Below are 15,785 nucleotides of genomic sequence, written 5' to 3'. Positions count from 1 at the left end.
TTGATGCCAGGTGATGCATCCCATTTCATTTCTTTGAGCAATTGGTACAACTGAGTAGCTTGCTAGGCCATTTTAGAGAGCAATTGAGATTCAACCACATGCCGTGGGTCTGGAGTCAGGTGAAGACCATACGGGGTGAGGGTGGCAGATATTCTTCTCTGAAGGGAATTGGTGAATGAGATGAGATTTTTCAACAATTGGCAATGATTTAATGGTGATCTGTAGATTTTTAAATCCAGACCTTTTAATCTTAAATTTATTGAATTCAAATTCCATCATCTGCAGTGGTGGGATTCAAATCCATGTCCCAGAACATTAGCTGGTTTTCTGCATTAATATCCCAGCAATCATACCACTAGGCCATCACCTAGGAAAGGTTGATTTCCTTGGAGCAGAGGTGACTGAGAGATGACTTTGAGATATATAATTGAGATATATGCAATTTTTTTTGCACTGAACAAGTTGGCAAACTAGAACTCACTGCCAGTAAGACAGTGGCAGAGTCAAAAACCTTCATAACATTTGAGAAGTATTTGGAAATGCACTTGCAGTGACAAATGCTGGAAAATGTGATTAGACTAGGTAGTTGTTTTTGACAGGCACAGACTCAATTAATTGAAGGGCCTTTTTCTGTACTGTAGACCTTTGACTCTTAAACCTTTCTTTGGACTATATAGTTCAGTTGTAGAAGGCAAAGGGACATCAAATGCCACTTATGAATATTCTGAACTTGCTGCACAAGACCCTCTTTAACATTTACCTGGTACGCCTGCCCTTCTTTAATCTTTGTGGCACAGTTACTCTTGATGAAATGTAGCATCTGTTCAGCAGTGATTTATACTGTAAAGTGTTCTATTTCTACCCAGTGTAGATTGCCATTGAGAATAGAAAGTTGTTCTATGATCAGCTTTCATCAGTAATTTGAAGTTAATGCTGGAATATATTGTGCTTCTCCCTGTGAATAAAATTATGATGCTTATTGTCACACAACTGCCAAAAATGCTTTGACACTGAATATAAAATAAAGTTAGTATTGTATAGATGCATTTGATTTTTCAACTTGTGTTTGTGGAAGTCAAGTTTGCTTCTGGAATCAATTCAGTTTGACTTTATAGTGGTCTGAACTTCATCTGACTCACGTATGCCAAACAAAGGTCATCTTGCCATCTTTTGAGGTTTGATGTAGAAGCTGCACTGACGTCATGAAGAAAATTACATACCATTGATAAGACGATCTCATTCTTTCTTTCTTTAATGCAAACCGGCCCACCAGTGTCGTGGTTTTTTTTCTTAAAAATAACTACTAAATACAATTGCTAATGGCAGGTGTTAGTAATATTCTTAACAGGCACTGAATATCCTTTCTGAAAGCTGAACATGAAAATCAGCTCATGTTGAGTTTTCAGTAGGTATAACCTGAAAATGCTACCACAGTTCCTATAAAATACATTTGCACAGCTGGCAAAGGCTGACAGTCACAGAAGAAAGCCAAATTGAGATAAATTACACAAATTGTCATTCAAGTGTCACAAAACTACACTGGAATGATGCAATTCAAAAGGGATACACCTCACTGTTTTGAAACTCAAAGAAAAATTCCGATTATTCAGTTTCAGCCAACATTAACATGATTTTTCAACAAATCACTTCAGCTATTGTAAAATTGTTGGTTCTAGAATTTGAGACATAATAATATCACAACGATTATATCTTTGTAAGCCTGAAAAAGGTCACACCCCAAACAGCTGCTAAATTCCAGTTCTTGGCTTTGAAAATCTGTAAAAGTCATCTGCCCATTTGAGGTGACAAGGCTGAAAAGAGAAAAGTCAATCTGAATTCCTGCTAGCTTGCACTGGCTTGATACTTGATGAAAGAACTCATTTTGATATTGGATAACCAACTCTACCGGAAATGTTGATTCCTCCCCTTCATCACTTAACCAGACAAAAGGATGCGTTTGTTTCCAAGTCATTGGCACAAACACAACAAGTGTCACATTTATTTCAGTATCTCAGTGAAACTTTTTATTATGTGCCAATGAAATATTGACCCTGGAAGGAATAGTTACTGCATTATACAATGATTATTCATTGTTCAATTCTGGTGCCCTGAAACAGTCTGCCTTTTGTGATTTGGACTTCAATAGCATTTCCTTGGCTCCTACCTGATTGTCTGGGTGTTGTTGTTCAAATCCTGTAACATAAGTAGTATAGTCTTGTCTTGTTAGTTATTAGGGTTGGAATCTCTGTCACTCAGGTAGAATAATATGTGCAGATAAATTCTGCTTTAAAAGGTAGCATGCGCTTGATATTAAGTTCACGTAAGAAAATTAAAAAGGCAAACAACCTTATTTCATTCAATGTTTATATTAGTGTAATTCCTAGCCCTCTCCATCCTGACTGCAGGTTACAGCTACAGTGACAGCTGTTAGTTGTACCTATCTATCCTATATGATTCTGGCATTTCTCATGGAGGAAGTGTCAGGCTTCAGATGACAATATACACAAGCAACTGTTGTCTTAATTTGACCTGCTAGGTCAAAAACATTGACTAATGTGTCAAAAAACATCTAGTTACCACAAAGGTAACTTTTAAGTTGGCACTCAAAAATAATTCGCTTCTTTCTCCACAGTTGTGTTATTGTTAATTTAGTTCATTGAAGTGGTCCTTTTCTTTAATTCATTTGTGGGATGTGGGTGTAACTGGCTGTCCAGCATTTATTGCCCATCCCTTGTTGCCGGTGAGAAAGTGGCTGCCTTCTTGAACCGCTGCAATCTACTTGTTGTGATGACCAGAATGCCGTCAGAGGAATTCCAGGATTTTGATCCAGGAGTAGTGAAGGAACAGTAATATATTTGAAAGTTGGGATGGTGAGTGGTTTGGAAGCCTTGAATTTGAAACTCATGGTGTTCTATATCTGATGCTCTTGTGTTTCTAGATGAAAGTGGTCAGGGGTTTGGACAGTACTGTCTAAGGATTTTAAATAAATTTTTGCAATACATTTTGTAGGTAATATAGACTGCTGAGAATATTGGTGGTGGAGGGAGTGGATGTTTGCGAATGTAATGCCTGGCAAAGCAAGCTGTATTGTCCTTGATACTTGATTATTGGGGCTGCACTCATCCAGGCAAATAGGGAATATTCCATCATGTCTGATTTGTGCCTTTTAGATAGCAGAGAGACTTTGCGGATTTAGGTGTATTACCCTGCCCGGTATTCTTAGCCTCTGACCTACTCCTATAGCCATCTGTTTGTGGTGAATACGGTTGAATTTCTAGTCAATGATAACTCCCAGGGCATTGACTGTGGAGGATTCAGTGTTGGTAACATCATTGAAAGACTTCATGGAGTAGTGGTTAAATTGTTTTAGTGGTGATGGTCATAGCATTTGTGCCACGGAAATGTCAGGCTCTTTGCCACTCATCAGTTCAAATCTGGATATTGTCCAGATCTTGTTGCCTTTGAACATGGCCTGCTTTATTATCCAAGTCATTGCAAATGGCGGTAAATGTTGCATAATTGAATAACTCTGCTTCTAACCTTCAGAAAAGAAGGTCATTGATGAAGTAGCTGGAGCTGGTTGGGCCTAGGACACTGAGTAACTCCTGTAGAGAGATATCGTGGAGCTGAGATGACCAACCTCCAACAAAGACAACCATCTTCCTAGGTGTAAAATGTATGACTGCAACCAGAGTTTGGCCCCTGGTTCCCACTAATTCCGGTTTTGCCAGGAATCCTTGATGCCAAACTCAGTTAAATGCAGCCTTGATAGCAATAGCTGTCACTCTTGCCTCACATCTGGAATTGAGCTCTTTTCATCCTTACTAATCTGCCAGCTGAAGGTGCATCTGCCCATGATCATATTGATGACAGCAACCACCTCAGTCCTTGTGGAGATGAAGTCCTGCCTTCACATTGAGAATAACCTCCATTGTGTTGTATGGCACTATCACTGTGCTAAATGGGACAAAATTTGCACACATCTGGAGACTAGGCATCCATGTGGCATGGAGGGCCATCAACAGCAGTAGAATTGTATTCCAGCACAATCTGTAACCTCATGGCCCAGTATATCCCCCACTCAACCATCACCATCAAGTCAGGGAATCAGCACTGGTTCTACTGAGAGTGCAGGAAGGCATGCCAGGGGCAGCACCAACATAACTGAAGATTAGATTAGATTCCCTACAGTGTGGATACAGGTCCTTTGGCCCAACAAGTCCACACCGCCCCTTGAAGCATCCCACCGAGACCCATCCCCCTATAACCCACACACCCCCTGAACACTGCGGGCAATTTAGCATGGCCAATCCACCTCAAACATCCCCATCCTCATGATAGAAGAGACCAGCACATCAATGCAAAAGACCATCTCCAGTGGACCCCAGCATAACAGAGCCAATTCAATTCACTCAATGTGATGTCAAGAAACAGTTGGACAGAGTGGATATTGTAAAGGCTATCAACCCTGATGACATAACATTCTGGCAATAGCACTGAAGTCTTGTGCTCCAGAGGTTGTTGCTCACCTAGCCAAGCTGTTCCATTACAGTAGCAACACTGACAATGTGGAGAATTGCCCAAGTGTGTCCTGTACATAAAAAGCAGCATAAAATAAAAAGTGTCAATTACCACCCTGTCAAGTTTACCCTTGATCATCAGGTAAAGTGACGGTGGGTGTCATTTACAGTGCAATCTAGCAGCATCAGATCAGTGATGTGCAAATTTTAGTTGCACCAGGACTACTCAGCTCCTAACCTCACTACAACCCAGGTTCACCTCCTTTGAGGTGGTGGACCTCCTTTTGCCCAAGTTTGAAAGAGAGAACCATATAAATCTCACTCTCAAGATATCTATGCGTTCATTGTTTTGTGTGGTGATATTTTAAAAACCTACATCAACAGCTCCCAACTCTGGTGATAGCTACTTGTTGTTCCCTGCAGCCTCAGTGCCAGGGGGAAGGGAGTGGGGTCAGTGGTGAAAATGTTGCTTTCTAGCCAGTTGGTCAAAGTTAGGTCAGATCTCAGGCTTGCAAATAGTCCCAAATGTTTTGGTTCCTGACCCCGCTGTACCAATGTTCTGAAAAACTAAACAGGGAGCTTTCCCTGTTCTAAACCAGTCATCTCAACCAAACTTGATTAATGGCTAGTCAAGTAATTGTTGGTGATATCTTGGGAATGATTTTTTAAAAAAAGAGATTATGCTGAAATTAAGGGAAAGAGCTTGGGTTCTGAGGAAGGGTCACCGGACCCGAAACGTTAACACTGTTTTCTCCCCCACAGATGCTGCCAGACCTGCTGAGCTTTTCCAGCAACTTTGTTTTTGTTATTGACTTCTAAAACCTTGGGACCAATTTCCTTGCTGGCAGCTAAGATACATATGCACCACAGGAAATACAGCTCTGCATTTTTCAGCAATTCAAACATCAGAGCTCTGTACTATTGTACATCTTATTGGCCTTTGACACCTAAAGTAATGGAAATAAACATTGTGTACAACTTTATTTCTGTCTTAGATTGTAGAACTGTTTGAAATTTCAGATTACTAATGATATAAACTGCAGGATTAGTCCAGGAAAACTGCATTGTATCTTTCATCTGACTTCACTCAAACCCAATACTGCATTCATCAGAACCACAAGCACCAGATACCAAATGTCACGGGTGTAATAACAACTCATGTTCAGGAACTGCTGTGATTTGCCCTCTTTGAGTGGGGAGAAAAGAGCACTTTATTCTTCCTCAATTTTCATTTGAAAATTATTTTGACTATTTTGCAATCTAGAGTAAAATAACATGCAGCTGACAAGTGTCATCCATCATGCTTGACAAGAAAAGGAACAGGCTCCATTATTAGTAGGAAAGCAAGCAGAGAGTGCAGAAGAGAACAGTGATGAACTTGCCATGGCTGACCATGTGGAGGACCTGCCAAACACAGTTGTGTATCCTTGTAGGAATAATTTTTGGCAGCTTTTGGCCTAGCAGACAGCCAGATTAACTGACTGCCTTAGCAGTGGTTGACAATAAGAGATGGTGACCAAAGGCTGAAGCCAGGATACATGGGGACTGCCCCGGCTGTCAGTAGAAAAGACTTGGGCAACGTACGCTCTTAAAATTAGCCACAGATACCTTAGACCATCATCTCTTCCCAGCTTGACTGTGCTGCCAGGAGTCAGACAACAAGGTCTCTCTTGACATGAATGTTATTGTCCTTGTATTATCAGAACTGCATTAAAGTTATGCAACTTGATGCCACACCAGGAGTTTGTTATTTTTAAAGATAGGCTAGTCAAGGAGAAGGCAAAGTTAAGAACTTTATTCATGCTTAGACTTTGAAGCAATGAAATTTATTATACATTCGTATTAAATCTAATTGTAGATATACCAGGGTCCAAATTATTTGGTAGACTAATATATCAAGCTATGTCAATGTAACTGTTATAGCCAAGTCTGGTATATTGACCAGAGTTTTTAAAGTTTAGTGTAGTATAACACCCCTGCACACAAGTGCTCAGTGCAATTCTGTGGTATCATAGCAAGTTTGCCTCAGGATCCTGAAGCCCTTACCTCTATCATGTTTTTCTGTTATTAAGATGAAGAACTCCAAACATTTAAGTGAGTTGCTTGGTTTGCGTCTGTTTACAATATTTACTGTGACACATTGTTCCAAACTCTCCTACCCCTCCACAAATTTTAAATTGATTCTTCTGTAATTTTAGGTAAACCAGGAAAATCTATGATAAGGTACAACAACGTGATATAAATTGGGTTATCTTGTTTGTTCTTTGCTGGCCTCTTTTGATTAGAGAAGCAAACTGATTGGACAGCCTGATCACATGCCTTGAGCAGGTGCTACAAGCTAACACATCATCTCAAGATGGTAGCAGATTAAGCTGCCTTTTTTTTGCTAGTAAGTATTAAAGATGATTTTAATGTTAATCACCTTATTTCTTTATTCTTCTACTTATTCTATGAAGGAAATTCTTAATTTTTAAAGCTTTATTTCTTTTACTTCTTTGTACCCAAGTAGGAGTCATGTACACTTTTCATGTGTACTCCTTTACTTGAGTACACATAACAATAAAAATCTAAATCCGAACCTATCAGAAGAACTGGCGCATGTGGAACATTTCTAGTGGTGTCTGAGTCTGTTCTAGGTGAGGAGGTAAAGATGGTAAGGTCAGCAGGAATGATGAGATGAAGTATCAGTGGTCATGACAAGAGTGTATCTGGCTGTGTCTAAAAAACGTGCAACCATTGCTATTCAGGCAGTTTCTCCCTGACTAAGCTCCCTCCCTTTCCTGAAGATCTGTTGTCCATGTCCTGTTCTAATGTCTCAGTTGTTTCTGCCTGACCTTCATACATTGTCGTAAAGGCACATAACCCTTCCTGTCTCCTATCACCATGCATTTTCCTGTCACATTTGAATCCTGGCTTCCATGTTTAAAAAAACATAAGGTCGACATATACCTTAGTCCCTCCAAAGATGAGGTGGCTAAATTGTGATAAGGTTTTAGAATTAAGATTTTTACCTACCCACCTGTGCCTCTTCCGACCATCATTGTGATAAAATATCCCCTATACAAGTCAAATCATGAGACTCCACTGAAATAACATCATTTACAATTAGGTACTTCCATACAACAGCAAGTTCAACATTTTCAGATCAATGCCATTATTATAATCACCAACAGTTGGTGTCTGAAATAATGTTGCCATTAATAGCCCCGCCATCTAGATCCACCATTTGTACCGTCACTATCCAATTAACAGCTTTTCCCCTGCGCTGTCATCCTAATTTTTATTTAAAATGCCCCTACCTTCTACATTTTCTCAGATCTTCCAGTTTTATTTTTCACCTATCATTCATTTTTCATAAAGCCTGTTGCTTTTTTTTAATAAAAACCTATTTCAGCTCTGATGAAAGATCAACCTGCAAAGGTAATTTCAGAAAGTGAGATCAATCTGTACCATTGCAGGATGCTGGAAACTTCACTTTAAGATGAAGAGGTTGAAAACTTAAGTTTTTGATGGCTTCTGTAGTCAAATTGTTGTAAAGATAGTTGTTTGTATAGATAGACCCAGGGGAGCAGGATTTGGGGTGGGGAGTTGAAATGGTGGGGGGAAGACAGAAGTTATCTTGAGCCTTACAAATTGTGTGATTACACTATCACCTGGACTCTTTAGCAGATCAATGCCTTATGAAAGCTTTTATCCTTGTGCTGACTTTGTCTAAAGTCACACTCTGCCACTGCCTCAGACATTTTCTGGGGAAAACTCCCAAGATGTTTCATATTTCGAGTTATGTAAGATAAGCCAGATGGCTGCTATATCAGCTTCAAATGAGCTATTGTTCATCCAGGAAAATAAGCTAATTATGCTGGAAGTTTCTGTAGTGTCCGTTCAATTTTCTGTTCTCTTGGAAGCTTTGATTTCTCACTTTTAGAATTATTTATTGCACTGCCCATGGATTAATTGAATTCTAAATCTCTCCCTTTGTGATCGATACTGAGATAACACATCAGGTTGTCTGTTTTTTTGGCAGACAATAAATCATCAAGAATGATGTGACTTCTTGAAGGTACCTTATAAGAATCTATTGTAAAAAGATTAACTTTCTTAAAATATATAATTATACAGCCATGACAATATCAATGGACCAATATTAGCTTGTGCATGTCTTCCTGTGTGGGCTTTTCCATCCGTCTGTTGGATGACAACTACTGTTCAGCTGAGGAGGAAACATTGACATGCAATGCTAATTTTCAGAGATTACATGGAAATTGTTATTAAGAATACATTTTCATACAAGACGTGTTAAGTGGCAGCCATTGTTGACTTACTAAGAGCTTGCTGCATTGCAGTTTCTGAAAAAAAATGAAAGCAGTCTAAAATCTACGTGTTAATATACATGTCTTCATTTTGACATTGATGGATTTAATTCCCTGTTTACAGAATTGTAAACATTACGGTCTTGTTCAAGGATGAAAGGAAAATCTCATTATCAGTTAGTTTAACTTTGGTGATGGGTCAACATTCAACAATTACTCAGGATAAAACTGATAGTTACATTGGAGAAAAAGGAGTTGATTAGGAAGAGTCAGCATGAATTTCTAAAGGAGAAAAATCATGTTTCACAACTTAGAGGAACCCCGACTCCAAAAAATAGTAACAAAAAGTCATTGATGGTAATACTGCTGATATTTTATATATTATTTTCTGGAAGGCATTTTATACAATGCCACACAAAAGAATCAAGGAAAGTTTAGGTCATGGTATAAGAGGGACAACAGTAGCATTGAAAAAAAAATTGGCTGAGTGATTGAAAACAGTAATGGTCAATATGTACTTCTCAGGTGGAAAAACATTTGTATTTGAATTCCTGGGAGCTAGTGCTGGGAGCCTCAATTTTCCTTCCATTAATGATTTGGATGGTGGTGTGCAGCAGACATTTTTTAAATTTTCAGGGTCAATAAACTGAGATGAATTGTAAACTGAGAACAGCCTCGAACTCCTAAAATGACATTGACAACGTGGAGTGAGCATACCGTTGGCAGGTAAGGTTTAATGCAGGGAAGTGTAAGGTGATGCACTTTATTTGCAAGGACACAATGACAAAATAAAATAAGGGATGCAGGAATAGAGGGATCTAGGGAAACAAGAACACATCATTGAAAATGGCAAGACAAGTGGAGAGAACAGATATAAAGAAGTGTTCTCAGCTTCTTAATGGAACATAGAATATAAAAGCAAGGAGGTGAAGAATTTCACAAGATATTTGTTAGATTTCAATTGGAGTACCTATATAGTTGTGGGTGCTATATTTAGGAAATGCAAATGTATTGGAGAGAATGCAGAAGTGATTGATTAAAATGGTTCTGGGAATGAGAAACTAATGTTGAGGAAGTTTAAAGGTTGAAGAATTTTGACTGTTCTCCTTCAAGAGAGGGCTGAGAAGAGATTTGATGATGTCAAAATCATGAGCAGGTTTCACAGTAGAAAATCTCGTTCCCACTTGTAAAAGAAAGAAGAACAAGAGGGCATGTGCAAATCAGCAAGAGTGGTGAGGGAAAAATCATTTTTTCAGACAAGTAACAAGCCATAAGACCCGACAAGTAGGAACAGGAGTAGGTTGTTCAGCCCTGAGTCTGCTATTCCGCTTATTAGGAAATATGGCTGACCCAACATTCTCATGTCCACTTTCCTGCATTTTCCCTGTAATGTTTGATTCTGTCTCACAGCCTTAAGTATACACAAGGACTCCACTCCCAGAGCTCTGTGGGGAGGAATTCCAAAGACTCAACCCTCAAGAAATTTCTCATTCTTCTGAAATGATGCTCTCTAGTCCTAGACTAGGAAGGGAGAATATCCTCAGCATTTACCTTGTCAAACACCTTAAGAATCCTACATGTTTTAATGAGATCACTTCGCATTTTTCGAAATTCCAGTGAATAGAATCCCAACTTGTTTAACTATTTCTCCTAAGACAATCCATCCATACCAGGGTCATACTAGTGAACCTTCTGAACTACATCTGATGAAATGATATCTTTTCTTAGAGGGGACAAAAATTGCTCAGTACTCCAGTTGTGATTTCACAGGCAGTATGCACAGTTACAGCAAGACATCCCTACTTTTATATTACAACATTCTTAAAATAGGTTCAAACATTGTTAGCCTTCCTGATCACCAGTTGCATGTATGTGTTGCATGTTGTTTTATGTGCAAACACACACTCGTCCCACTGTGTTGCAAACCTTCTGCATTCTCTCTGTTTAAATAGACTTTTATTCTCCCTTCCAAAAATTAACTTCATTTTCCCACCATTTACCAACTTATTGCCCACTTAACCTATCAATATTTTAAACTATGTATCCTTCTTGAAATTTATCTTCCCAATTTGTGTTATCTGCAAATTTGGCCACAACACACTCAGTTTCTTCCTCCATGTCATATATATATATAATAGTCCCAGTACCAATCCCTGTGGAACCCCATTGGTTACAGGTTTACAGCCTGAAAAAAGAACCCTCGATTCACTCACTTTCTTGTCCATTAGCCAATTCTCTATCCATACCAATATACTGCTTCAACACCATGGGCTCTTATTTTATGACTTAGACTTTGAGAGTCACTTCATCAAATGCCTTCCAGAGGTGGAAGTGCAACGCATTTTCTGGTTCCTCCCTATCCACTCTGGTGGAGACTGCCTTTGAATGCTCTTCATTCCTCTGCTAGACTCTGTAGTTCAGTCTTCAGGGTCACTGACTTCAACTTTACCCTCTTTCTTCCATAGCTAATGAAGGAAGTTATTTATCCCTATCTTAATCTTGCCTTCTAAGATTTTTTTTTGCTGAGTCATAAATTGAAAATTTAAAAAAATGTTTAGCATTCCTGCTACTCTATCCATCCAGTTCAATTTAACTCTGTCATTTTCTTTTAATTTCCTTTATTTAGAGGGATAGAAAGTCATAGAATCCCTACAGTGTGGAAACAGGCCATTCAGCCCAACAAGTCCACATCACTCCTCTGAAAAGCATCCCACCCAGACTGATTTTCCTACCCCTGATTTCCTACGTCTAACCCACCTAACCTAAAGATCCTCGGACACTATGGACAATTTAGCGTGGCCAGTGTACCAACCCTGCACATCTTTGTGTTTAATAAATGAATTTGGAGTAAATATTGTGCACCGAGAGGAAACCCACGCAGAGGGTAGAATCAAACCCAGGTCCCTGGCACTGTGAGGCAAGTGCTAATCACTGCGCTACTATGCTGCCCATACAGCATTTGAACCCTTCAGCCCAAACAGGTTGATGCTGACCATAGTGCCCACTCAGCTAGTTCCAATTGCCTGCATTTGGTCCGTATCCGTCCAAACTCTTCCCATCCGGGTACCTATCCAAATATTTTTAAAATGTTGCTATTGTACCTGCCTCAACCACTTTCTCATTCAAACTATTCCATATATGCACCACTCTGTGTGAAGAAGTTGCCTCTCAGGTCCTTCTTAAATTTATCCACTCTCACCTTAAACCTATGCCCTCTAATTTTCAATTCCCCATCCGTGGGGAGAACTATGTATTCATCATATATATGCCATCATGATCTTATACTCCTCAATAAGGTGACTCCTAATTCTCCTACATTCCAAGAAGGAAAGTTCTATCCTGGCCAACCTTTCCCTATAGCTTAGGACTAATAGTCCTAGCAGTATCCTCATAAATCTTCTTTGCACGCTTTCCAGTTAAACATTTGTTTGCAACCAACATTCCTTACACATGAACAGGACATTAAATTCTATGTTACAATCACTACTTCTTAGGACAATATTTACTTCAAATTCATTTATTAAACCCACTTCATTACCAGACCCAGTACAGCCTGGTCCCTATTTGGCACTATGACATACTTACTAAGGAAACCATCCAAAATGCACACTATTGTCATAGCTACCCTTTCCAACCTGATTGGACCAACCAACATCAAGATTAAAATCACCATGATTATTGTTCTACTGTGTTTCCTATTACTTGTATACCCTTTCCTACAGTGTGGCGACTGTTCGAGAATCCATACATTACTCCTACCAGTGTCTTCCATCCCTTGCTGTTACCTATCTCCATCTGAAATGAACTCTACATCATCTGAACTTAGATCGTCTCTTAACTCTCCTCATTTCATCTCTTCAGTGTTATCCCAGCAATTTTTTTCCCTTCCCTTTCATCTTTCCAAAAGGCCAAATATCTCTGGATGTTACATTTCCCCCTTCTAATCTCCTTATAACCATGTCTCAGTAATGGCTACAAGAAGATATCCATTTACTTCATCTTATCCATGGAGGATGTTGCCTGAGCCACTGTGGTCTCCAGCAATATTTGTTTTCAATTTAATTCAGAGGGTAGATAGTTACCATCCAAGGAAGCCTACTCTTTTAGACATCAGCATAGAATGCAGAGGAGGGAGGAGAAGATGGCCAATGGAAGGTCAGGAGTGATTGGAATGTTGCTGGATATGGAAGGTCAGGGAGCACATGGTTAGAGGTTGTAGGGAGGTTGAGGAAGTAGGGAGAGATCAGATCATAGCGAGAGGTAGGAGTTGGAGAAAGGAGGCTGATCACAGAGCAAGAACAGGTTTACTTGAGGGACCAGATCAGGTCTTGTTTCTCCTGACGCACAAACAGTGCTATGTTGTTGAATTCAGGTCTTCTCACTTCCTTCCAATCATTAGCTTCCTCGGGTTCTGGAAATCCATACTACAGGCATTAAATTTAATAATATTCAATCCAAAGAGCTCATTTCTTGGAGGAATGTTAACTGCTATCTACAATAATTAAGGCCCAGAATAAGGCAAGCAGGATATTTGCTGACATATACGAACCACTTAGATTGGAGTTAGTTTACAGTCACAATCTAAGTGTAAGCTATGTTATCTGATACTTCACATTTTGGGGATTAATGAAATGTAAGTTGCTTGACTTAATTTTATTGCTTGAGCTTGCTTTAGTGCAATTCCTGCACTTGATAACATTACAGGTTAAAATATTAAAGTAACGTCACACAGTGTAATGGCTGACCCTGTTACTTAACAATCTCATAACTCCAAAACAAATTTCTTACATCAGAAGGAGCTGGGGAAGTCAGAGGATATGTTTTCTGTTTCTGCATTCACACTGTGTGGTATTAGCAGTCAGAAACGCATACTGGGGAATTATGTAAGTGCAAGCCCATCATTTTCCATCCATGAGCATTACATTAACTATGGAAAATATGTCTGATTACACATGTGCAATTGCCCATACACACTGGCTGTGGACAAGATGATATGATTTGATCTTGAAACATGCAAAAATGACAGCCAGGGAAGAGTCAATTACTGACTTGAGTCTACCTCATTCAGTCAAGCTGCAACTTGACATCTTACCCTTTAATAATCTAATCCACCCAGCACCATGTCATTTTCTAGAGGGGACACATGAAGAAAAAGCTCAATATGCGCCATTAGGCATACAAAAGTTGTCCTGTAGTCTTGTTTGAATAGTTAGTCTGATGGATCTGAATTCCTCTGGGTTTTCCCTGTGCAGGTATGAAAATTTTTTTTCTGAAGAAGGGTCTAGGCCCAAAACGTCAGCCTTCCTGCTCCTCTGGTGCTGCTTGGCCTGCTGTGTTCATCCAGCTCTGCACCTGATTTAGATGACTTGTCAGGATTGTTGATTAGTATAAAGCAGACTCAGGGAATATCATTCCTTGCCTTGTTAAGGGTCCTTGTGATACAGTTGCTTTGTTCCTATCTCTGAATCTTACTTATCCATTACTTATATTCCATGGATTTCCCTTACCTACCTAATTCAAACAGTCTATTCATCACGACACAATCTAATTGCTTCTTTATTCTAAATGGTTCTATCAAATCTCAGCAAAAAAATCTATTTTTTAAGAGTAAAATGTTTATTGTTTAAACTCAGATTTTTAAAAATCTCATTTCTCTCCTATGTCCCTTTATTTGAGGGCTTCTATCTCCCACTTTGAGGAGATCCAAATTGGACAAAGTTGTGGAAAAGGTATCCCTAAGATTTGTATTACTTGTAGGATTGTTTAAATTAGGTCTGCACTGTTTTATATGCAATGATTTGATTTGATTTATTATAGTCTCTAGTATCGAGATACAGTGAAAAGTATTGATTTGTGTTCTCTAAAGGCAAATTGTACCATACAAAAGTTCATCAGATTGCATTCTGCACTTTGTTCTGCTATGTTAAAGCTGCAGAGAAGATGCAGTCAGAGAGATCAATATTAACATTTGAGGTCCATTCAAAAGTCTGATAATAGCAGGGAAGAAGCTGTTCTTGAATCTGTTCATACATGTATTAAAACTTTTCATACCTTCGTTCTGACAGAAGAGGGTGGAAGAGAGTGTAATTGTTGTGAGGGGAGTCTTTGATTATGTTGGTTGCTTTCCAGTGGGAGGTATAGATGGAGTCAATGGATGGAAGGCTGATTTGCATGATGGATTGGGCTATGTTTACTGTAGTTTCTTGCAGTCTCACGAATAGCAGTTGCCATACCATGTTGTGATCAATCTAGATAGGATACTTTCTATCGTGTATCCATAAAATTTATTAGGAGTCTTTATGCATGTATAGGATGGGCTGAAGGGCTAAACTTGTTGACGATATTCAACGGCTGCATGACCTTGAATGAGTCCTTTGAACATTCTTGTATGAAACAAAGATGGCACAGTGGGTTTTGAGAAGATATGTAGCTCAGGTTGAGGTTCTGGATGTAAGTTTGCTCGCTGAGCTGGAAGGTTCGTTTTTAGACGTTTCATCACCATTCTAGGTAACATCATCAGTGAGCCTCCAGTGAAGCGCTGGTGTTATGTCCCGCTTTCTATTTATCTGTTTAGATTTCCTTGGGTTGGTGATGTCATTACCTGTATTGGTGATGTCATTTACTGTTCTTTTTCTCAGATGGTGGTAGATGGGCTCCAAATCAATGTGTTTGTTGATGGAGTTCCGGTTGAAGTGCCACGCTTCTAGGAATTCTCGTGCGTGTCTCTGTTTGGCTTGTCCTAGGATGGATGTGTTGTCCCAATCAAAGTAGTGTCCTTCCTCATCTGTATGTAAGGATACTAGTGGTAGTGGGTCATGTCTTTTTGTGGCTAGTTGATGTTCATGTATCCTGGTGGGATATCAACTAGCCACAAAAAGACATGACCCACTACCACTAGTATCCTTACATACAGATGAGGAAGGACACTACTTTGATTGGGACAACACATCCATCC

General features: G+C 39.3%; 1 protein-coding gene across 8 annotated transcripts in view; it reads right to left on the bottom strand.

Annotated features, from left to right (window-relative positions):
- The window catches only part of LOC125451282 (leucine rich adaptor protein 1-like), a 162,002-nt gene that overhangs the window by 79,518 nt on the left and 66,699 nt on the right, over positions 1 to 15,785 (bottom strand). For 2 of the 8 annotated variants that reach the window (XM_059644570.1, XM_059644573.1), the window contains one exon: positions 761 to 955. The exons of the other annotated variants lie outside the window; for them this stretch is intronic. The gene's annotated coding sequence lies outside the window, so the exon portion shown is untranslated. The remainder of the gene's footprint in view (positions 1 to 760; positions 956 to 15,785) is intronic. 8 annotated transcript variants of the gene reach the window in all.

Source organism: Stegostoma tigrinum, chromosome 3 (assembly GCF_030684315.1).
Source record: "Stegostoma tigrinum isolate sSteTig4 chromosome 3, sSteTig4.hap1, whole genome shotgun sequence".
Taxonomy (NCBI): Eukaryota; Metazoa; Chordata; class Chondrichthyes; order Orectolobiformes; family Stegostomatidae; genus Stegostoma; species Stegostoma tigrinum.
The sequence above is the reverse complement of the archived record's forward strand: the minus strand, read 5'-3'. Positions and strand labels throughout refer to the sequence as shown.